The sequence below is a fragment of the Heterocephalus glaber genome, unplaced genomic scaffold (genome assembly GCF_053883595.1).
Source record: "Heterocephalus glaber isolate CG9 unplaced genomic scaffold, H.glaber_assembly_v1.0 deba00000281, whole genome shotgun sequence".
Taxonomy (NCBI): domain Eukaryota; kingdom Metazoa; phylum Chordata; class Mammalia; order Rodentia; family Bathyergidae; genus Heterocephalus; species Heterocephalus glaber.
In genome coordinates this window covers 31,221,532-31,246,104 of record NW_028258139.1, presented here as the reverse complement: position 1 = coordinate 31,246,104, position 24,573 = coordinate 31,221,532, and the positions used below count along the sequence as shown (strand labels likewise).

Here is a 24,573-nt window from a genome sequence, read left to right as displayed (position 1 = left end):
ACTCTAAAAGTTTTGAATTTTAGAGCATTTCAGATTTTGAAACTTCAGATTAGGGACGCTCAGCCTGCATCACATGCAACGTGATGTTCTGAAGTGCACATGCAGAGTGCGATGGCTCACGGGAAGATTCCCACATGCATCACCTCACCCACATCGTTTTGGTGGCAGGTGACTCTTTTTCAAGGTTCTTTGAAAAGAGGAGGAAAATGAGGGTCAGAGGTCCCCATCCTTATTTCCAAAGCTCACTAAGGGCACGGCCCTGCCGCTGGGGCTACGTGGGCATTAGCAGATGTGGTGACCTCAGCGCTCCGGCAGGACTTCTAAATCGTCCTGGAGGTTTTTACCTTACCTCTCTTAGCCTTTGGGCCTGTCCTTGCTGGAATCCTGTCACAAATGTTAAACAACAACTCATCCTCCCAGTGTTTTGTGTTCACTGCTGTAAAAAACAAGCAGCAAAAGGAGATGTCACTGTATTTTCTTTTTGCATCGTACTGAGTGAAAGTATTCCAGCTTACTGAATCAGAAATGTGAGGCTGTTTCACTTCACCGGAAAGCACCTGAAAGTGCTTCATATTTGCCTTGTTTTGTGGCTAAAGCAAGGTGCCACTCTGCTTGGATCCCCAGATCTAGAAGAGTCCTGTGTACATGTAGACCTGTGAAGAGCCACGGCCAGGGAAGGGAGGTTGCCATGGTTACTAATGGCCGTGTCATCCACATAAGGGGACAGGCCTCAGGAGCCCTTGGTGTGTGGCTGCCCCAGGCCCTGCAGGCAGCCGGCTTGGGGATGCTGATGCCGGAAGACTGTGAGGGCTGCTGGGAACCTGGCATGACCTATCTGCCCAGGTGGGCTTCTGCAGAGGTCACTCTGAAAGCAGGGAGGGGCTTCTCAAGCTGTTTTCAGATAATGAGAGAAAGGTAAGAAGCTCCAGGATGATTTATAAGGCCCTAAAGGGAGCTCTGAGAGTCCCCACATCTGCTCATGAACTCAGACAACTTCAGCTGGCTGTGTTGCTCACTGATTCATTTATTCAGTAATGAAATGAGGCACCTGGCACATAAGTGAAACCCCCTAGCAGCTGCGTTTTGACCAGCTCCACTGCCCATGAAAGGAGCTTAGTGAGCTGCCTGCCCGGAAGCCTCCTGCCTTCCTGAGGGGCTGCTCCACGGCCCTGAGGCAGCCCCAGGGGTGCTGGTGGTAGGAGGGGCTAGAAGAGCACTGCTGTTACCAGTAGCTCCAGCCACTCCTCCACCCGGCTGCCTCAGTTTCTTCCTCTCTGTGGCCGCTTTCCTGCTCCTTGGAAAATGTACCAATCTAGCCCCCTCCTTTGTTGGAATGGAGTGATTTCACCTGTCTGCCTAAGTGCTGCTAGCTTGCCCTGTCCCATCTCTGATGTTCTCCTGTCCGTGATAGAAGTCTTCCTGATGGCTTTCTTCTCTCACCCCAGAGTAGGAAAACTTAGTTCTGCTCCACTCAGTGGTGCATTCAGAGTCCCTACTGAGTGCCAGCCATTGTTCTTGGCCCCAGAGACGATGAGACAAGACAGGAGACACAGTCCTCCTGTGCGTGGAGCTCATTTGGGCCAAGGAGGGAGGAAAGCAGACATGCCTCTACCAGCCAGTGTAGTTCGGTTGAGGTGGGGCCCAGCACAGCTTTGTGTGTGAGCTCACTCGGGGACACCTGGCCAGGATCTCAGGGGATCCCCACAGGAGGGGCTCTCTGACTCTCGGGCTGGCTCATAGAAGGAGTTGGCCAAATACATGGAGAGAAGAAATGCTCAAGAAAGAACAGTATGGGCCAAGGAATGGCACAGGTGAGAGCCAAAAGAAATTTGGTGTGGCCAGAAAGTGGAGTTTGGATTGAGTAAGTGAGAAGAGAACAGCTAAAAGCATACCAAAGCTGGTCTAAACCAATTGTTTGTTGAATTTGAACCAAAAATTCAGTGTCCCAGAGTGAGCTCATACAGCACCTGAAGTCTCCATGGCTAAAGTGGAAGATTATTGCAAGTAGCAGGTCCCAGGCTCCCTGAGTCTACCTGTCCCCATCCCTTCTGCCACACTATACCCCACTCCCTGTGAAAACATCATCTGGCTGGGCCATGACTGGGCCTGATCCCTGATGACGTCCAGAGGAAACAAGATGGGGAAGGAGAATCTTCGGGGAGAAGTAAAGAGGAGGCATGAGGAGCAGAGGCTGAGCCAGCTGCTCCGGCCACCCATGGCTGATCTCGTTCTCCGGGATAGGCAATTCTCTAACTTTTATAAACTCAGAATGTGAGACTCAGAAACCAAGAACCTACCCTACCTCAGCCGGGCTCCAGGACCCTTGCCCCTCCACTGCCATCGCTACCCCTATTCCTGACTGGCACAAACTCCCCATTTCGGTGGACCACCCTCTGCTCCTGGGTTTTTGAGGTTGACCTTTGAATTAACATCAGGCAATTCAGAGGTGTAGGAGCTGGCTGTATTCCCCTAAACATAGGCACATCCAGGAACCCATTTTATGTTTATAATCCATGCTGCAAGTGTGAGCTGAGAAACATTCCTAACCTGGACGCTGAGATCTCTTCAACACCTGCAGTGTCAGACACCGTACACTTTCTGGTTTGGAGATCCGTCATTCTGAGGTGGGGGCTGCCAGTGATGCGGGTGTGGCCTGTAAAACCTTTCCTAAACCCTAACCAGAACACTTGGGGAGCCTTTCAACTGAGAAGGGCAAAATCCCCCTAAATTACTGCACAACTTTTATGAACCAAGAATATGGGTCTCTTGAAATCCATACTTAGTGATGCCCCTACTAAGACACATGTATTTAGGGGTCTACAGAAAGCACCACTGTTAAACACATCATAATCCTGAAAAGAATCCCTAGTTTTAACTTTATAAAAGGTGTTTTATGATGCAAAGGGGTAAGGGATGTGGTCGACCAGCTGAGAGAGTCTCTAGGATTGGACTTCCTCTGTAAGAGGGAAGCATCTCCCCGGCAGACCCCACTCCCTTAAGATTTTCCAGGCTCATAGCGGCATGTAACTCCTAGCCACACATGGGAAGGTAAGAAATCCTTCTCAGCACTTATGGTGCTGTCTTAGTTACTTTTCTCTTATTGCTGAGACAAAATACTCGATACCCAAAGTTCAAGGGTGAAGAAGTTTATTTCGCTCACAGTTTGTAGAGGTTTCAGTCCATAATCAGCTGGCTCCAAGGCAGACGGGGCTCACAGAGGAGACACAGTTCATGCTTCCTTAACAGCATCTCTCTGCCCCTTTCACCTTAATCAGACTACTGTGGGCGGGCAGCACTCACACCCTTAATCCTCATGTCCCTGGGCCTAGCCCACCATGAATCAGTCTCACACTCTAGATTCAGCCACCTCTGAAAATACACGAGGCTCTGGGGGCCATCTAAACACAAGCCCTAACAGGTGCTGTCTTGATTCAGTCTTGGAGTCTAAACAACTGTTCAGCCATCACTGAGAGACTTGCCCTAGTAAAAGGCTGAAAAATAACATTTTCATTTCCAAAAATTGCTTCCCCCTACTTAAGCAAGACTGTCAGACATATGCCTCCACGTTTGAGCAAATGGACTGTCCCACTGCTACTACTATAATAGTTTCCATTTATTATTACATGCTATGTGCTTAGCATTCCCCAAAGTATGTCTATTAAGTCCTGTGAACTTCACAACCACTCTTTGAGGTACATACAGCTTTTTCCCCATTTTATAGAAGGAAAAACTGAGGCTCAGAGAGAATCCATCACTTGCCCTGGGTTCCCCATCCAGCAGCAGGGGGAGCCTGGAGTCCACCTGTCATCTCAAGAGGTGGCGCTACCACCTCAGCCTGGGCCAATGAGCAGGACCCAGTCATTTCTTATCATGTTTAGGAGGAGAAATGAATGTAGCTTCCTCATTCGGGGCTAACTCCGGTGCTCTGTGCCAGGCACTATACTAGTCTGTTTACATATTCCAGGAGGACAGGACACAGCTCCCGCCTAGATCTAAGAAAATGAGACACAAGGCCGGAAATTTAGCTCAGTGGCACTGGGCCTGCCTGGCAAGCACAAGGTCCTGAGTTCAATCCCCAGTCCTGGAAAAAAAGAAAATGAGACATGTACATAAAAATACAAGAAGCCTATCTGGATGGACTATTTAATGAGAAATGTGCACATAGAAACTGGAGAGTTCAGAGGGCAAAAAGCGGCCTTTTCTCCATCTCATATATGCACTTGTTTGTTTTAAATAAAGAAAACAAAGTCTCAGAAACCTGAAGTGACTCCCCAAAATTCACTCAGCCAGTGTCTAAATTTGACTCCAAAACTCTCGCCACTACCTTCACGGGCTCCCAATTTCTGACAACAATTTCCTACTCTTGATGATTAAGAATGGCTTCAGGGAAGATGTAAAATACGTGAAATGTCAAAAAACATGTTTGCCATGGTTCAGCTATCTTAAAATGTTTAAGGTTACTAAGTGCTGCATCCTAAGTGGCACAATTGCAGATCCAGAGTAAGTGTGCCCCACACTACATTCAGATTCGCTGTCCAGACACGGTTTCCTGGGGCTGGGACCATGCCTCCTTAGCCTCTGAATCCCCAGTGCAGATACAGAGCAGCTACTCAGTAGCAGTTGCCTTAGTCCACTTTCTGTTACTAAGGACACAATGAAAAGAGGGTTATTTGGGCTTACGGTTCTGGGAGTCGAGGCCTGAGGGGCCACATCTGGTGACAGCTTCTTGCTGGCAGAGACCCACGGCAATGCAGGGAATCATGTGGCGGAAACAGAGTGAGTCTGTCTGCTCTCTCCGCCTCTCTGTAAAGCCACAAGTAATCCGGGGCTCCACCCTAACAACCTTGTCAGCCCTAATCACCTCCCAAGCCCCACCACTAAACACTGAGGTGGGATTAAATTTCCACCCTCTGCACATCTCATGAAGGGCTTCAAATTCCCATTCAAAACGTAGCAGCAGTTTATTGAAAAAAGCTGAGAATTAACACACCAGTTGTTTTTCGGTTATCTGGGATCTGGATTTGGGTCCTTGTCCCTCCCCATGGAAGACAGCAGCCAGAGGAGAGGACTGAGCGTGGTTGGCTTTCCGTGTTTGTGAGCAGCTCAAGGGGAGATATTCACTGGGTGACATTTCTCTGGGGTCGTCCATAGCCTCACTTGCTGGTGCCTATTGGGGAGTTAACTTTACCACTTCCAATTACCTAATTTTGGAGCTTCTCAGCCTAGCAATTCTCACTGTGCTTTGGGCAGCTTGTAACAACCTAGCAACCATGAGATCCACCCCCCTCGTTTTCCAGGGGAGATTGGAGGCCCCAGGGAGATGAAATAAGCAGCCCAGAGACTTTCCTAGAAGTGACTTGGTTCATTCACTCATCGGGTGTCTATGGAGCCTGCAGTGAGCCAGGCTCTGAAAGGTAGGGGTGTCCAGTGCATCTCTGCCTTCACGGACCTCATGGTCACATGGGAGAGGAAGCTGTAATCAAACCGTCTTAAAAACAGGAAGGGAAGTTACTGTGCTGGCACACTTTTGAAGCAGAGGTACCTGGTGCTGTTAGAGTAGAGAGTGGGGGAACCTGACTGAGAGTCGGGGGAAGGCTTCTCTGAAGAGGTAATGAATGAAGTGAAACCCAGAGCGTTGAGCCAGTACCTAGGCGTTGACTTGGTGGAAGGAATAGGGAAGAGCATTCCAGGCCAAAGAAACAACGTGCTGCACTGGGGGACTGAAAAGGTGGCTGTTGTATCACTTGCCTGAGTCCACACCTCAGAGGAGTGCAGTGGTTAACAGCCAGCACTAGGTGGATTCACATACAGACATACCTTGGTTTATTGTGCTCACTTTACTATGCTCTGCAAATATTGCAATTTTTTTACAAGTTGAAGATTTTGGCAAGTCTATAGATACCATTTTTCCAACAGCCAGTGATTACTTCCAACAAAGAGGTGGCACATTCTGGCAATCTCTCAAACTTTCAGGCTTTTTCATTATTGCTGTACCTATTATGGTCACCTGTGATGGGCGACCTTTGATGCTACTATTATCTTGCTTTGGGATACCGCGAACCACACCCATCTGAGACCACAAATTTAGCTGACAAATCCTGTGTGTGTTCTGATTGCAACCAGTCATTCACCATCCTTCTCCCTCTCCTCCGGTCTCTTTGTGCCCTGAGACACAAACCATTGAAATTAGGCCAATAATAACCCTGCAGTGGCCTGGAGTGAAGGAAGAGTCACACGTCTCTCACTTGAAATCAGACACTAAATATGACAAAGCTTAGAACACCACGATAGGCTGAAGGCTAGGCCTTTAACAAAAAGTTCTTGAAGGAAACTGAAACTCCAGCTCCAGCAAACTCAGGAATGTAGGGAAGGGAAACAGTCTTATTGCTGATATGGAGAATGCTTCCGTGGGATGGATAGAAGATCAAGCCCACACAAGATTCCCTGAAGCCAAAGGCTAATCTAGAGCAAGGCCTAACCCTCATCAATCTTGTCAACCCTGAGAGAGGTGAGGAAGCTGCAGAAGAAAAGTGTGAAGCCAGCAGAGGTTGTTTGTGGGGTTTAAGAAAAGCTAAGCCCATAACATAAATGCAAGGGAAGCTTCCAGTGCTGGTGGAGAAGCTGCAGGAAGCTACCCAGAAGATCTCACTAAGCTAACACAGGCTACACCACAGCACAGCCTGTCAAAGAGAAGAAACAGCAGTCTATTGAAAGTAGAGGCTCTCTAGAACTTTCAGAGCGAGAGAGGAGATGGCCAGCTGACTTCTTAGGCACTGATAAGGGCTGGTGACTTTGCATGGAAGCCAGGCCCGTTTGTCATGCCAAAGACCCAGAGTGCCTAAGAATCATACTAAACCCAGTCTGCACGTGCTCTGTCAGTGAAACAACAAAGGCTGGACAACAGCACATTGTTCATGGCATGCTTTTCTGAGTACGTTAAGCCCACCATTCAGACACTCTGCTCAGAAAAAAAGATTCCTTTCAGATAGCACTGTTCACGGACAATGTACCTGGCCTCCCAGGAGCTTTGATGGAGTTACACAAGATTAATGTTGTTTTAATACCTCCCAACATAAGATCCATCCCGCAGCCCATAGATCAAGGAATAATTTCCACTTTCAAGTCTTAAAATTTAAGAAATACACTTCACAAGACTGCAGCTGCCGTAGGTGATGATCCTTCTGCCAGCTCTGACAGGGTAAGCTGAAAGTATTCACCATTCTAGATGCATTTGTGTTTCACGGGAAGAGGTGAAAACAGCAACTTTGACCCTCACGAGAAAACTTTCAGGGTCTCAGAACTTCAGTGAAGAAGTAACTGAGATGTGGTGGAAATAGCAAGAGAGCTAGAGTTAAACGTGGAGCCTGAAGATCTGATTGAATTGCTGCCATCCCGTGATAGACTGCCACGGACGAAGAGTTGCTTAGGGATGAGCAAAGAAAGTGGTGTCTTCAGATGGGACCTCCTCCTGGTGCGACTGCTGTGACCACTGCTGAAATGACAACGGAAGACGTAGAATATTACAGACAGGTGATAAAGCTGCAGGGAGATTTGAGAGGACTGACTGTGATTATGACAGAAGTTCAGAGGTGAGAAAATGCTACCAACAGCATCCCACGCTGCAGAGAGATCTTTCATGAAAGGAAGAGTCAATCAGTGTGGCAAACTTCATTTCGGCTTGTTTTAAGGAATTGCCAGAGCCACCAACCTGAGCAGTCTGCTGCAGTCAACATCCAGGCAACACCCTCTACCAGAGAAAGGCTGGAAGGCACTATTGATGATTAGCATTTTTTAGGAGTAAAACATTGTTAAATTAAGGTATGCACATTTTTACACATTGCATACCTCATTGACTACAGTATGATGTAAGCATAGCTTTTATATGCACAGGAAAAACAACTCATATGACTTGTTTTATTGCAGTATTCACTTTATTGAGGGTCTGGAACTGAACTTGTAAAATCTAACACAGGTGCCTGCATGTTCTAGTTTTCCTTTGAATCCTCTAGCTCAAACTATTCTGTGCATACAACCCTACAGAGAAACTTTGAGACCCTGAGGTATTTGAGAAAAGGGCAGAAGAAAAGTCAACTTGCAAATGTTATGCGTTCAGATTTCTCCACCCTGGTGGTAAAGGGAAGCTGGGTGGTGGAAAACTCCACAGTATCTACATGCTCATGCATTTTTCTCTGCTCCTTTATTGTTGAGTTTTTATAACCTCAGTACTTACCCTATTGGTCGGTTACGCTGCCGTACAGAACCTCAGGGCCTAGATGGCTTCAGTAAAAATTTATTTTTTTCACAGTTGTAGAAGTTCAAGATGAAGGTGCTGGGAGTGTCGGCTTGGAGATGGCAGTCTTCTCCCTGTGTCCTCAGAGGCTTTGCCCTGTGTGTTCCCACTCCTGGGGTCTCTTCCTCTGCTTGTAAGGACCCAGTTACTCCACCCTGAATTACCTCCCTGAAGGCCTTACCTCCCCACACAGTCACGCTACAGGTGTGGGGTTTGACATATGAATTGAGCTGGGGGCAGGAGGTAATACAATTCAGTCTATCACTGAAAGAGCTGTGGGATGTCAGGGTTAAATGAAGTAATCAAGGAGAGCCCCGAGTTCTGCCATTACAATAAGATCCTCAGACCTGAGCTGCATCTGCACTTGCTCCTGGCTCTCCAGATGAAGAGCTTGGCCACCTGCATCCTGCCTTTCCAAGGTGACTGGCTGGCTCTGCTGGTTCCCACTTGTGAGCAGTGGGGACGGGCCCAGGGCAGTGATGGGAGTACCATTCTCTGAGTACCATTAGGAGTACCACAGGCACAGCCAAAGCATTGTTCACGTGCTCACTAATCTTCATGGTAACTGAACTGGCATTAGTTTCTTCATTTGTGGCAATGAGAAAGCAGTGAAAGGTGACTTATCCAGTCATCAGGGCAGAAAGTGGCAAAGCTGGGACTCAAACCCAAGCCCATAAGCATAATCGTTCTGGGAATCTGGGGTTAAGATACAACTACACGGGCTCTGATTCTGCTGCATGCTGCTGGACAAGGCCCATGATGGTGTCGGGCGGGAGAGGCTGCTGGTCCCTTTGATGCCCACTGCCACTGAGCCTCCCTGCGCCATCCTAGTGGCCCTAGTCTCAGCAAGTTCTCCCACCTGGAAGCTGTCCTGCCCACTGCCAGGAAGGAGTGACTGGGCCGTGGTCTCAAAGCAGACCCAGCCCGGAGGGGGGGCGGGGGGCGTTCCCCGTCACCTGGAATTCCTTTAATCCTGCATGCCAGCAAAATCTCCTTTTTTTGATTCTACTTAAAATCAAACTATGGCCTCTACTCTCAATAAGAGAAATAAAAGTTTGACTCCGAAATATTATGGGGTGGCCTAGAAGTGGATGATAGAAGGCTGTTTGCCAGGGCTGCCCTGTGACCAAAAAGCTGCAGCCACACAAGGTGAGTTGTCAAGAGCTGCTGTCCAGCAGAGTATCTGCAGCTAGCAGTAAAATGTGCACTCAAGTTTGCCTTAAGGAGGTGGAGATCTCATGTCGGCTATTCTTAGAACAAAAAACGGAAGGGACACATGGAACCTTCAGAGCTCCAGACAGTTTCATTCCTAGATCACAGCAGTAACAACACGAGTATATGCAATATGTCTGGGTTCACCGAAGTGTGTACATTCGTTATGTGTGGCTTTTTGCACACCAATTATACCTCAGTAAATGAGGACAAAAGAATAAATAAAGCATCCAGAGAGAAAAGACACTGGCCACAGAGGAACGACTATTAAACAGAACGCAGATTTCTTCCCAACAAAAACAGAAGCCATCCCAAAGGGACAAGACAAGGTAGCAGGCCCTGAGTGAATAAGCAGTCAGCTCTGCTTCTCTCGCTCCGTTGTCTCCACGTGCATCTCCAGTTAAGGGGTAAAAGTCCTGCCCCAGAGCAGAGTTACACCCTGAGTCAGGATTTCCCGCCTGACCTGGACCACACACTCCAGCGCGCCCACTACGAATCCACCCTCCCTGTTGGTTTCAGAGCCTGGGTGTGTGGGCCCGGCACCCTTCCGCAGCTCCCTCAGGAAGGAGTGGAGCCCAGCCCCACAGCCATGTGGCTACCATTAGCCACATGTGGTGCTTGTTATGGTGGAGTCTGTAGGACAGAACCCTCAGCAGAGGCACCCTGTGTGTCGGGCCCTCCCCTGTCTTCCCAAAAGCACCCTGCATTTCCCCAAGGACTGCCCAGACTGGGCTGCAGCTCCCTCGCAGAGCACCAGAGCAGGGGCCTCCTGGGGTGCCACTGTGGAGCAGGGCATTACTGAGAGGAAGCAGGGCTGAAAAGAGGGTGCTGCGGGGAAAGGGTGCCTGACACATGGAAAGCACAGGGAGAGAGACGTGAGCAGGCAGTCTTACCAGTCACCCCTTCCTCATACAACCACCGAGCCCCTCCTTGGAATGTTACCAGGAGGAAGACAGCGGTAAAATGGGTAAATCACATGGCAGCAGCTACAGAGAGCCACAGACTTCCAATTGCACCTCCCAATGTCACCAGTGGTCAATTATTGCTATAATAGACAAGTGTAGTGGTAAAAATAAAGAAGAAATGCTATGGAAAGATAATCACCAGCTCATGTTTGCTTTTCTTGGTGGAGTGCAGTGTTATTCTCTCCCAAGTCCCCTAGGCCTTAGGGAAAGCCCTACAGGGAAAATGAGAAGCAAACAGAAAGCTGTCACATGGAAAAATAATTTAATTTTTTTCATGTTTCCCCAACACATAAGCAGATTTTTCTAAAGAATTAAGTGGTGCTTTGGACACAGCAAGTTGTTCCCACGTAGTTGTGGGAAGTGGGGATTCCCTGTCATGGGTCATGTTCTCAGAGGGGCTAGACGTCCTTGAGGTAGAGATGTCCTGGCAGCACCCGATGGCCTTGCAGTTTCCTTCAAAGCTGAGATCTGGTGCTCAGGATGAAGTGACCCATTAGGGCATGGTGCTCTGCTGGCTGAATGTCTGATCAAGTGATAGGACTCCTAGAGACGCCCAGGGGAATTAGCAAGAGCCAGACAGTCAAAGTACAGTGATAGTCTGGACAAAACCTAAATAACAGCCACCACTGTGGCAGCACCATGCTCGCTTCCCGATTTTCATTCATTACAAGCATGCTGAGTGTCCTGCATGGGACACTACAGGACAGGTGGCAGGGCCAGCAGTGAACACGACAGGCACAGTCCCCATCCTCCCAGCTTTGGCTCCACGTACAACTACCTGGGTGATCTGCAGTCGGCCTGTGATGGTCATGCCAGAGAAGCCCCAGCATGAGAACATTTCAACTGATCTGATGGCATCTGGAACAAAAGCCCTCCAGAGGGAGTGGGATGCAGGTGTTTGCGAGATCTGAGGGACAGCTGCCCATGTGACAATGTTCAGGAACTAGAAGGAACCTGATGTGTGAGCAGAATCCGCGATGGTGTAGACCCAGGGGAGAGTGTCCCCCAGCAAAACCCAAGCTGCATCCTGGGGACCTGGGCAGGAGTGGGCCTTCTTCCTGGGCACCTGGAGAAGGGAGAGTGAAGCAAAGGGACACAAGATATGTCACTCTGCAGTGTGAGAGGACAGCTTGGCCCGGATGTGCCAGGGCCTCTGCCTGGGAGCCTGAGATGGAAACACATTCAGAGAGGAGCACCCATTGCTGGTGAAGAGGAGAATTTGGGGCCAAAGCTGATTTTGTCCGTGCTGCTGCTTCCAAGTGCACACAAGTGAGGCCATGAGAGACCCCTGCCCAGGTCAGCACCCCAGGCATTGCCCACAGCTCCTGCCTCGGAAACCTATGTGCCCTCCGCTGACTCTGCACAACCACCCGGTGGGCAGGGGCACCTCTGTGGCTGGGCCGGCCAGGGCAGAATCGACTCCACCACTTATTAGTTGCCTGATGTTAAGCATAAGGTTTGGTCTCTCTAAGCCTCAGTTTCTTTGCTGATAAGTGGGTCTGCTGGGATCCTGTAAGGAGTGAATGAGGTGATGCCTACTATCCCTTGGCATTTCTCCTGGCTCATGTTAAAAGCAGCAGAAATACTAGCTACTGTCGTAATCATGGTCATCTCTGCTTCTGACTGCTCCTGAGCAGTCCTGGGGCCCCTGAGTCTCTGTCTCACTCCTGCAGTGAGCGATGTCAGCGATATCGCCAGTGAGGACCCAGGCAGCTCTCTGACGGGTGACTGGCTGGATCACTTGCAGGAGGAAACAGACCCCAGGGCACCCCTGCAGTCTGCCTGTATCCACAAGACTTTCACAAGTTGGTTTCTTTTTTTTTTTTTTTGGGTACCAGGGATCGAACTCAGGACCTTGAGCTTTCAAGGCAGGCACCAGAATCACTGAGCTAAATCCCCGGCCACAAGTTGGTTTCTTAAGTGCAATAATTCAGTCTTACTCCCAGGGAATGTGGGGGTGTTTAACACCCAGATTGGAGAAGTGAAGAACAGTATAAAGACCTGCCAGTGCCTGTAGCTAAGAAGTTTCTTCTTCTTGCTCTTGGTCCCTGCACAGGTCCTTCTTGGCCAAAGTGGCTGAGCAATAACCTGTCTGGCCCAGTCACTTTCTTTGCCCCTGGAACACGATACCCGACACCTGCAACTTAAAGGAGGAGAGGCTTGTTTGGGCTCAAGTTTCTGTTCCCAGTCAGCTGGCTCCATGGCAGGACAGAGTGGCAGAGGGGCTTGGTGCTCACTTCCCCACAGCAAGGAAGCAGAGTCAAGGGAGGGGCAGGGAGGGACATACAACCTTCCAGATCATGCCCACAGTGAGCCACCTCTTCTACCCAGGCCCATGTCCTAACACAGTCAGCTACATAATGCACTCTAATCCAGTTGCCTTCCAAAGGCCCTGCCTATGACTGCATGGGCTTTAGGGGGACATCTGCATGTCATCATACCAGTGGCCTTCCCAGGAGGGGGCGCAAAGGAAAAGCCTGTGGTTTCAGGGATCCTCTAGCCTGTCAGGGAATACTGGCAGCATCCTTCACAGTCCTGAGCCTCCCTTAGGAGTCTCTCCTCAGGATCTGAGAGCTGTCTTTCCTGGAGCTCCATAAGGTGCCCCTGTGTGAGTGCTTACACAGCAGAAATGCCTCCCCACAGCTCTGGAGACTGGCCTGGTGGCTCCTCTGAGGGCTGAGGAGGAGTCTGCTCACTCTGGTGTGGATGCACTTCCTGATCAATCGCCTGGCGTCACACAGCGCCCCCTGGGTGGCAGCCTCACATCTTTCCTTTGCGTGTGTCTGTCTCAGGGCCCAAACTGCCCCCTTTTGTGAGGACATCAGTCACGGTGGAGAGGGCCCACCTGATGACATCCGTGCAGGTATCTCCAAATAGTACTTCCAACTCTGAGTGCTCACTGAGGGTTAGGACCTCAACATGTGTACTTGGAGGGACACTATCCAACCCATGGCAAGCCTTTAGACTATTTTCATTTCTTCCAAGTGTAAGAATTAAGTACCTCTCCATACTGATGTAATGCATACTGTTTGTTAAGGACACAGACTCCAGAGAGTGCCTGAGTTTGAGTCCTGGCTCCGCCTCTTGCTAGCTGTGTGATGTTGGGCTAATGTATTTATCCTGTCTGGGTTCAGTTTCCTCACTTGTAAAACAGGAATAACACTAATATCTATACTTCTTAGTGTTAATATGAACATTAAATAAAAATACATTGTAAGTGTCTCATCTTTGTCCTAATGGATCCTATCATTGTGAAAGACAATGTAATAAACCAGTGAAAGCATTCGGTCTACTCAGCATTGCCAGGCACCATTCCAAATGCTGCTGTACGTATCAACTCACTGGATGGCCACGACTCAACAAACCGGGTGCCGTCATCATGCCTGTTTTACGGCAACATAAACCAATCCCTGCAGAAATCGAGTTATGTGGGTACAGCCCCACAACCACCACAGGGGAAGGCGGGACCTAAGTCCAGGCTAGTGACACTGGGGACTTTCAGGCCCCTGGGACAGGATCCTCCCCGGAATCGGGGAGGGGTCTTGTGCTGATGCAGTTGTCAAAGAGCAGCACCTTCACTTTCCCAGCAGCCACCCCACATCAAAGGCCAGACTCTGCACAACGGCCACTGTGCTCAGGAAACTTCTGCAACAGGCCCCTAACTGGAGGGTGTTGCTCCTCCTCCAAGCCCTGGGATGGCTTTGGAAGGAGTCGCAACCCCCGGAGGGCCAGCAGAAGTGAAGGCCCAGGCAGGGAAGGTCCTCTCCTTGACGTTCTCTCTCTCTGTGTCCTCCTTCTAGGCGAGTCCTTCAGAACTGCGCTGTGGTGGGGACAGTCTTTGAGGAAGGAGAACTTCCGTCTTCGCAGGGGGGGTGCCCTCACCAGTGAGTCCAAGTGGAACTGCCACGCTCACTAGTGCCTGGAGAGCTCCCCATGCACTCCCGGAGGAGGGACGGGAATCGTTCACAGTGCCAAAGTCCTACTGCTGTTTCCAATGGGTCCTTGTACATACTCGGCTCCTCTGACCCAGGCCCGCCTCTTGCTATACTGGAACTGATTTGTACTCTACGGGAATTTTGTTACCTTTTTAATCAAGGACAACTTCCTTTTCCAGCACTACCACCGCAAGATTTTTTCCAGGAGTGAAGGCTAACCACATTGCTTTTCTTTGTTTTATTTTTCTTTTATTAATTTGGGAAGGGTGTGCTAGTATTAGTGCCATTATAGCTATTGGATTTTAAGTAGGGAGAATTTATTTTTAAATGTAGCCTGAAGTTTGGAAGGTTTCTTGGTGGAAAGGGCTGGATTGGGCTGTCTCCACTCTGAGTGGATCTGCAGGTGGCAGATCTCTACATCAAATGCACTTCTGGTTCTTCCGGGCTGCTTTGGGACCCCTGCCTCACCCACACACAGGTTTTCCACTCGTCTGACTTCTCCACTGCTTGTCTCAGGCCAGCGTGGCCAGCAGCGCTAGAAGGACTGGGTAGCAGGTGGCTGTTCTCTTAAGCACCTTTTTAAATACCAGCAGGAAGGGCTCCACATTTATTAGCACCATCTATGCTTATGAAGTTAAACAAACAAAAGATCTCCCTTTCAAGGTGGTACAAAGACAAACAGCTTTGGGTTTTCATTTCTCTTCTTAACTGCCTTTTCTTGGTGTGGTATTTGAGAAGCTTTAGCTTGAAGCCTCACCATGAATCGATACTTTGTGTGCGTGCGTGTGTGCGTGCGTGCGTGCGTGTGTGTGTGTGTGTCTGTGTGTTTTGGGCCAATTTTAGATACATGAGTGCACTTTTTTTTTTAGATAGTCCTAACTTTTAAAGAAGGAAAACCAAGAGATACATCCGGTATAAATGTTGCAATGTGATTTTTGTTTGCAATCCCTTTTCCCCTCCTGACATCCTTCTGTTGAGTACACTGCACAAATAAAATGCTAGGGAGTTTGAATAAAAACCAGTTTTTCTAACTTGTTGCTCATTTGTTGTAACTCAATAAAGCAAAGACTAAACATTTTTATAACCTTTTCCTCTGTTCCTTGCTCTTCACTGCTGCTGGCTCCCAGGCCTTGGGGTTCCAACCGAGTTCCCCCTGCTGCAAATCCATCTCAACCCCCTCTCCTCATCCACCTCGGGGGTCCAACAGCGCATGGGGCTTTAGAAACAGGCTGCTGCCGTGGGCTCTTCTGAGCCTCTGGAACAGAGCAGGAAGTTCTAGAGCCTCCCTTCTCCAGAGCAGTCTCACATTGTTCTTAAAAATCCTGCGGAGAGCGTGGGAGTGGGAGTGGGAAGACCTGCATACCCAGTCCACTCTGGGGTGGCTTGAGGGACATCAGTCCCCTCCCCTGGGCTGCTGGCCACTGGCATTGCTCCAAAGTGTGCAGTCATCTAGACCCACGGTTCTCGAGATTGGGTGGGCACCGGGATCAGCGGGTCTGTGGGGTGCAACAGTGTGCACCCCTAGCATGGCCAGGGGGTGCTGCAGTCCAGAGGCCTCACTTTGGGAACTCGGGTTAGGGGTTTCATTCCTACAGGGACTTGCAGATTCAGAGCTAGTTTATAAATAAGCATGTGTTTACTCTTCCTTCAGACAAGGGAAAGGTCATACTGCCCCCACAATTCCCGAAATCCAGAAGATCCTGGCCGCCTCTGGAACACACACTCCATCTTCCTCCTCTCAGAAGTTCTTGCTTCCTCCTGTGGGCTCCCCTGGCTCCAAACCCATTTCTTCTCCACACAGCTTTAGGAGTCATTGGGTCAGCTTGACAGTCACTCCGAACTGAGACCAGGGTCCATAAAAGCTCCATAACTGTATATCATGTCTAAAATCACCCCAATTCTCCTTACCAACCAAGAAAAAATTGAATATAGCTAGTTATTCAAAAATAAAATGGTAGCTATCATATTGTAATTGAGCAAGGGGGGGGACCAAAAGATGTATACATCAGGAAAAGAAAAACTTGTACAATATTTTAATACTAAGTTTACTGAGACATCATGAGATTAATATGAGTTACTTTGGTCTCTACAATTACAAAAGGTGCTCAAAGTGGTGGCCATGAGCTTCCAGGCATTTATTAGTACAGTGAACTGCTGAAGTGTGTAGACTTTTTTGGCAGAATATATTTTTTACAGCCCCTCTGAGATAGGTAACCCCATTTTACATATGAGAAAGCAGGCTTAGTGAGGTTTGGTACAAGCCAAGTCATGCAGATACTAAATGACTGTCATGAAAATCTAGCATTATTACCTCATGTGTGTCCCTTCCCCTCTTCTTGTAGAAACAACCCCTTTTCTACAGGAGCTGCCCTCCCTGTTCATGACATTTGATGGTACCATTGGCAGGAGCTGCTTCAGCACATGACCCAATCACAGCCAATCATCCCCCAGTCTTGGGCCCCTAGTGATGCCATGTGAACCAGGCAGGGGCAGTTGAGCCTCTTCCTGGGATGGGTGCTGGGAAAGACAATCTGGGTGGCTAAATGAAGAAGATGGGGCCTGAGGCTGACTCCAGTTCTTTTCCTGGTCGTGGGAAGGAGGCTGCCTGTACAAGTTAAAAACTCAGAGAGAAATCAACTATTTTGGACTATTGTGGTGTTATGCAGTAGGTAAGCTGCTGTAACAAAGAAGTCCCAAAATGCAGTGTTGCAAACAGAATAGTTTATTCCTGTCTGGGGCAACAGTCAGAGGTGGCCCATCAGGCAGTCCATACAGCCATCCAGGAACCCAAGATGGCGGACAGTGCTGCTGTCCTCAGCAGGAAGAAGCCTCCATCTCTAGGTCAGAGCTGGCTGCTCTGATTATCCTCCTCCACATGGCCAAAGGCACCCCACAGTCCACTTCTACATTCCAGCCCTAGGGAAATGTGGAAGCCGAACACCTTTTGGGTCTTGAAACAGAAATTGTCACCTGTTCATATCCCATTGGCCAATACCTGGTCACAGCAACACTTAGCTGGAAGGAAAGCTGGCGAGGGGGCCAAAAATCAACAGGTGAATGGCTCTGTCTCTGGAAAGAAGAAAGGGGGAGCGGGTATCAAGGACAGGCATTCTTCACCAGGAGATTCAGATGTATCTGAGGTCTCAGGTCCACCTTCACACTTCCCAATTACATGAGCCCATATTGAACTATTTTTCATTTCGTCTAGTTTAGGAGTAAGCTGGGTCTCCAGAATTTAAAGAATCATGACCAGTATAGTCCTGAAGTTAAAATTTCTCTCAAGACTTTCCAAGGCACAAACCTTGTTACCTCCCATATACAATGAATGTTTCCAAGTGTGTAGGAAATAACACTGTCTGTCAGTTCCTGACTGGATGTCCACACTTATAGTGAGAGGTCAAGCTCAGTGTTATGGTTTGGATCTAAAATATCCCCCCAAAAGGCTCACATATTCAGAGGTGAGGCTTTGGAAAGTAACTGGATTGTGAGGACTTTAACTTTGTCAGTGGATCAGTCAAAATTTGATGGCCTTCTTGGGAGGTAATGAGAGCTCTATGACATGTGTCCTGGTTAAAGGGAATGGGCAGTAGGCGTGTGACCTTGGGGACCATATCCTGTCCTAAGCCCCTTCCTCTCTGGCTCTCTCTGGCCACCATGAGATGAGGCACTTTGCTCTGCCGCACCCTTCTACCACAACATTTCTGCCTCACCACAGGCCTAAAAGCGATGGAGCCAGCCAAGCACAGCCTGAAGCCTCTGAAACTGTGAGCCAAAAGGGCCTTTCCTGCAAAGGAGCTGCCTACCTCAGTTACTTCATCAGGGCCACAGAAAACTGCCTAGCACACTGGAGAAGAGCCCCAGGAGGTGCTCCAGGGAATTTGCCGGGTGGATGGATGAATGGGTGGACCAGTGGCAGAGAGTGCCAGCTCCCCAGTCACCAAACCTGAGCTCAAGGCCCAACTCTGCTGCTGATGCTTCTATTGGATTTACTTTACTTTTGGAGCTGTAGTTCCTCATCTGAGACCTGGAGATGCTTACACCCACACTATTGATGCGGTGTGAGGCTTACCTGAGTTCATGCGTGCACAGTGCCTCACTCTAACAGCAGCGGCCTTGGGCCAGGCAGTGTGATGGCTGCACCACAGCTAGACAGGGCATTTGTGTGAGGGGCCGCCAGCCGGAGGGAGCTGGATCCAGGTCTAGGAAATGGTATTCCAGACATGTGCTTCTGGCCTTGGAGACTTTGTCATACACAGAAACACTGTCCTTGCCACCCCTAAATTTACTATGACCAGATTCTCCCTCAAGGCCTCAAAATTCCAGAAAGTCCAACTTGTACTTTTCTTACTAAGTTCAAAGGTGACTGTGACCAGCTCCTCCTCTGATTTCTCTATGCACTCACTGCCTTCCCTGCCTGTGCTGCCAGCACCTGCCCCTCCACATTCTCATCACTGCCATGCCATCCTGTCCATTAGTGAGCTTCTCTAGCACTTTTCCCTCAGCAGGTGGCTGCCTACCCCTCCTTCTGTTTATCACCCTCACCCTTAAACTTGCCACTTGGAAGCTATTTAAGCAAATTCTCCAAGCAAGGTAGATGCCATCAAATGCCTAATGTCTGAGGAAACCAAACACAAAGGCATCGCGAAAATGAAAAACACAAGGAGTATGGCACTCTTCTAAACACCTAGAAAAATATGTCCAACTGGCTTTCTCTACTGAGAATGATTAAAGAGTAGAAGAAACTAGGAGGAAGCTTTCTAAGAGAACAGGAGGAATACAAGAGAGCAGTGGGCAGAGTGACCATCTGCTGCCTCTGCCTGCCCCATACCTCTTTGGTCTCCTCTAGCTTCCTTGAGGGGAAGCTCCTCTCCCCCTCCACTCATCTAATGCTGGAGACGGCCCATCCTGATGACTCATCCCCCCACAGGGGAGAGCCATGTGTACTGTTCTCCAAGACAGGTACAGTGGACCCTCAAGAAAGACTGACCTCATACACAAACAACTTGGGTTACAACTGGAATTTTAGTTTTAACTTATGTCTAAAGTCTTGAGTTGCAACCCAAATGCCAGCCATTGTGTGGTTGTAAACAAAGACTCGTGATGCCAGAAAAGCATATGCAAGCATACCTAAGCATCAGTCTGAGTCCAGATCCACATGTTTGTGGATGTGATTTTGGTCAGTGCTTTATATAATTGCTATGATTACTGCTATTAAATGGCCCACAAAAAGCTAAAAAAAGAAGCTAAGGAAAGAAGAGAAGGTAAAGAAAGCAATCACAATCAAAAATAAGAAGGAAATTGTGGAGAAATATGAAAATGGCATTCGTGTGACCAATTTTACTAATACGTACAGCATGTCAAAATCCACCATCTCAATAATCTTACAAAGAAAAGATTTATATAAAGAAGCTAGTGATGCTAAAGGTGTTACTCAAATCAGTTAAGTCAGGATAAACAGTGTTAGGTGAGGTAGTAAGGCTATTATTAGTGTGGATAAATGAAAGGCAGGTGGCAGGTTATAGCCTATCTAAGTCTATAATTTGTGAAAAAGCCAGGGCTATATAGGCAGAGCTCATAAAGGATAATCTATCAATGAGTGATAATGGTGAAACATTCCTTGCTAGTAAGGGGTGGTTTTACAATTTTGAAGCGAGAATTGGGGTTTGTAGCATAACTACACATGGTGAACCAGCCAGTGCTGATAAAAGGGCTGCTGAAAATTACATGCACCACTTCGAAACAATGTCACACAGAAATGGCTTTTACTCTCACCAAGTTTTCAACTGTGACGAAACTGGCCTTTTCTGGAAGAAAATGCACAGGAGAACATACATTACCCAGGAAGAGAAGAAAATGCCAGGCTACAACTCTATGAAGGATAGGCTAACCTTATTGCTATGTGCCAATGCGAGTAGTGACCTCAAGATAAAGCCTCTCTTGGTTTATCACTCTGAGACCCTAGAGTGTTCAGAAAACATAAAGTCATGAAGAATAGGCTAGGGCTCATGTGGAGATCTAACACAAAAGCCTTAGTAAAATGAGTACCTTTTCTTGAGTGGATCAGACAGGCTTTCTGTCCTACTGTTAAGAAATATCAGGAGGACAAAGGTTTATCACTCAAAGCTCTCCTCTTCATGGACAATGCTCCTGCTCACCCATGAGATTTGGAAGAAGAATTGGCTAAAGAATTCCCATGGCTCTCAGTCAAGCTCCTCCCACCTAGTACAACCCCTCCACTGCAGTCTATGGACCAGCAGGTTGTAGCTAACTTTAAGAATCTATACACCAAGGAACTGTTTCTGAAGAGCTTCCAGATGCTCTCAGATACAGATTTAATCCTTAAAAAGTTCTGGAAGGAACATTACAACATCCTTTCCTGTGTGAAGTTAAATGAGAAATACTGGGCCAATCTCTCTCTAAGGACACTGAGATCTGCCTGGAAGATAGTGTGGCCTAAAATCATACAGGGGAGACTTTGAAGGTTATGTAGAGGAGCCTGAGCCTTCGAACAACCCTGTGGTTGATGAAACTGTCACCATAGCACAGACCATAGGTTTGCAGGGAGACAGTGGTGATGCTGAGGGACTGGTGAGGAACACTCAGAGGGACTGTCTACAGGAGAACTTCAACAACTTCTGGCTGAGCAGCTGAGGATGAGTATGTGTTTGGCACGTGGAGAAATCAGAGGAAGACAACAAGAAGAAGAAATAAAGAGCATATATAATTTCAGGGTTTTAAGTAGTAGGACTCTAACAAGCGGTCTTTAATGAGAAGGAATCATCAATTCTAAACAACCGATTTTGACAACAAAATCATCCTGATTCAAACCTAGTCATAAAGAAAAATATTATCTACTTGAAAAGAACCTGAAAAACAGCTAGAATTAAGCTATCTGCTTATATAATAGGCAATAAAAAAAATGGCTTGAGATTTCCCCAAATAAGTAGCATAGCATATAGGTATGAGAGGTAAAGTGAGACAAAATACATTTGAGGTCTTTGGCTTTAACTTGCTACCCATAACTGAATCTGTGTCACAAACCTCGGAATCAGGTGCCTCCCTCCAAATCAATCCCTAACTCCCCACACAGGTCTTCTGGCTGATGGATGAACACTCCCAGGGTTATTTTCTACCCTTAGAATGCCTACATCTTTCCCTTTTCTTGCCTAAATTTCACCCATTCTTCCAAGCCCAGTTGAAAATTCACCAGAGCAAATAAAGTTAAATCTAGGGTGACAGGAAAACTGGATTCAAGAAAGACATATGGGCTGAGGCAGGAGGATCACTGCTAGTTCAAGACCAGCCTGCACTACATAGTGAGTTCAAGACCAGCCTGCACTACATAGCGAGACCTTGTCTCAAAAAACCAAAAAAATAGAAAGACATATGTATCTCCACTGGCTTGCAGGGAAACCTGTGCCTCTGAATTCTGGGACAACTGCCACCATCAGGACGTACTTCACTCCAGCCACAGAAGAGTTTAGCGACTTCATCTCTGTGGGGCTCTTCCAGTTCAGGAAGTGGCTGAACATCAGCTTGCATCTAACTACCATCGCAGGGCACTAAGTATGCTCCTAGGCCATGGCTCTAAAGCTTCTGAGCAAAGATGTCAGCAAGCTGCTGGTGGCACTTTGAAAACTGTGCCTAACTAAAGCAATGGGAGGGAAAACTGAAAAGTAGGCTATTGAGGAATATTTATCCAAACCCCGAGCACAACTCTTTACATCTCTCCTCAGCCAAGCTACATTCACAATGGCATTTTGGGTATTTACCAGCTGCTCTGGAAAGACTGCCCCTCCCTGACACTGTCTCCAGCCCATAGAAGTGGGTGAACCTTCCAGGCACCAGGACAAGAACCAGACTAAGGGTTGCATTGACCTTAATGGAGTGAACTTCTCTCCAAGGGATTTTTTAAAAATTTTACTAGCACATATTTGCAGTGCATAATGTTTACATTCTTTGTGGGATTTTTAAATCCACGTGTGCTCCAGAGAAAGCCTTAGATGGTGCATCATCTACATATTGTGTAAGAATAGCTAGGACTCCAGGAAGGAAGGGCTTCCATGGAACATTATAATTTTGACCTCTGCATTGGGAAATTGCATAATTTTCCACATCAGAAGAGTGAAGTTTGGATTTCAGAATTCTTCAATATTGGATTCAGGAATTTTCCCAACACCACACAACTGGTAAGGGTCAGTGCCAGGATTTAAACCCAGATTTCTCAAAAGACAAAGCCTATACTCTTAACCACAACAGTCATCCTTCATCAAGTGGCTGTCATGGGTTGGAACAGATTACCACACTGGAGACATCCCACAGGCACACATATGAAAATGGTGGATGCATGGTCCATGTGCTCCAGCGTGGTATCCCCTGAGGGCTGCTCCACACTCTGGGCCAGGGGAGTGGACAGTCATCCTTTCTAGGAGTCTGGCTTTCATGTTTGTGCTCATGGAAGGCTGACAGGAGTGGGGGGTGTGGGCTGAGTACAGCCTTTCAAAGCTATGAGGAGAGAAAAAGCAATCTTTAAACAACTTGGAGAATCAAATGATTTTAACCATCAACTGCTATTTATTCAAAAGAATAAAGACAGGAGACACTGGGAATTTGAAATCCACACTATGACCTATAAAGCCTTGTTCTATGTACAACTGTTTATCTACCTGCCTTCCTAGACCTAGTCAGCTTCTCTTTTCTCCTTCTTATCACTGGAAGGAAGTTGCAGAGTGGAGGAATGCCTACCCTTCTCTGCAGCAAAGCATTCAAACACTGTTTATAATTTCCTAGCAATGTGACTGCTCGTCTCTCACTAGATGGAGGTCCCAAGACAAAGATCTGATTTTATTCATCTTTATATCCCCAATACCCAGCAAATTATGAGATTCTTGAAAAATAGGAAGGAAGGAAGGAAGGAAGGAAGGAAGGAAGGAAGGAAGGAAGGAAGGAGATGGGAGGAAAGAAAGACTTAACTACAGGAGATAAGGAAAGCAAGGATCTGTGTAACTCATATAAAATTAGCCCACCAAGAGTAGCACACAAATATAAGGTTTTTCCAGTGGGATGCCTGGTCTTGAGCAGATTCTGCCCCAAACAGTCCAACTATAAGAGATATTCAGAGGCAAATGGAAAAATCTGAATATAGACAGATTATAGATGATAATATGAAATTATTATTGATAAGTGGGTATTTTAATGATATTGGAGTTATGGGAAAAATGTCATTATTTAATGATGCATAATTGAAGGGGTAGACATAATTTTATATACATATACAATATAACATACATAAGTAAACTTATGATTAAAAATTTTTAATGTTTCAGAAAAAAAGAATGGTAAATTAGCAGTCACCAAATTTAGGGAACAGCTATACAAGTCCCTTATTCTCTCCACTCTTCTGTACCTTTGAAATTTTTCATAGTAAGAAATTCCAGGAAAGCCATCTTCTAACATAAGCACAGTACAACTATAAAATTCAGGAAACTGTCATTGCTATAGTACCGTTACCAATACAGCACATAATCCAATTTTGCCAAATGTCTAGTCCTGCCCTTTACAGCAACGTTTTTATTCCCAGAATCCAATTCGGAACTACATTTTGCATTTACTTGTCATGCTTCTTTGCTCTTTCAGTCTGAAAGTTTCCGGCCTCTCTGTCTCTCACAACATTGCCACAGTTAAACGAGGCTCACTGCTCAAGCAATTATCTCCTTACTGCCCCTGTCTGACTGTGTCCTCCTCACCCAGCTCCTGAACATTACAGGATTTTGGCAGGAATACCGTATGTTTCTGCCATACATCTCAGTTGTAAATATACTTTGTTACCCTTTATGAATAATCAGTAACCTATGGAGAAACTTGAGACTACAGCAATTTCCTGTTCATGCAATGGTTTTAGCATCCTGATTACTCTTGCCTGAATCAGTTAAGACTGATTGCCACAAAATGGTTATTTTTCAAGTTCCAGATTTCCCTTTTCATTTATTAGTTGGTACTCTCCTGAAGACATTTCTCTTCTCCCTTGGCCACTTAGTATTGCTGCCACTTGTTAGTATCAATATGGACCCAAAGATTTTTTTTAACATTAACCTTTCCAAGGAGATTTAGAAAGGCATGTTCTAAGCCAAGCCTGGCAACACACTCCTGCAATCCCAGCACTCTGGAAGGG

At 47.3% G+C, this 24,573-nt stretch overlaps 1 protein-coding gene across 5 annotated transcripts in view; it reads left to right on the top strand.

Moving 5' to 3' along the window:
• Window positions 1–24,573, top strand: part of Zhx2 (zinc fingers and homeoboxes 2) — a 157,772-nt gene that overhangs the window by 116,135 nt on the left and 17,064 nt on the right. Inside the window, exon 4 of one of the 5 annotated variants that reach the window (XM_004838009.4) lies at window positions 14,268–15,490. The exons of the other annotated variants lie outside the window; for them this stretch is intronic. The gene's annotated coding sequence lies outside the window, so the exon portion shown is untranslated. Of the gene's footprint in view, window positions 1–14,267; window positions 15,491–24,573 lie in introns of those variants that run through there. 5 annotated transcript variants of the gene reach the window in all.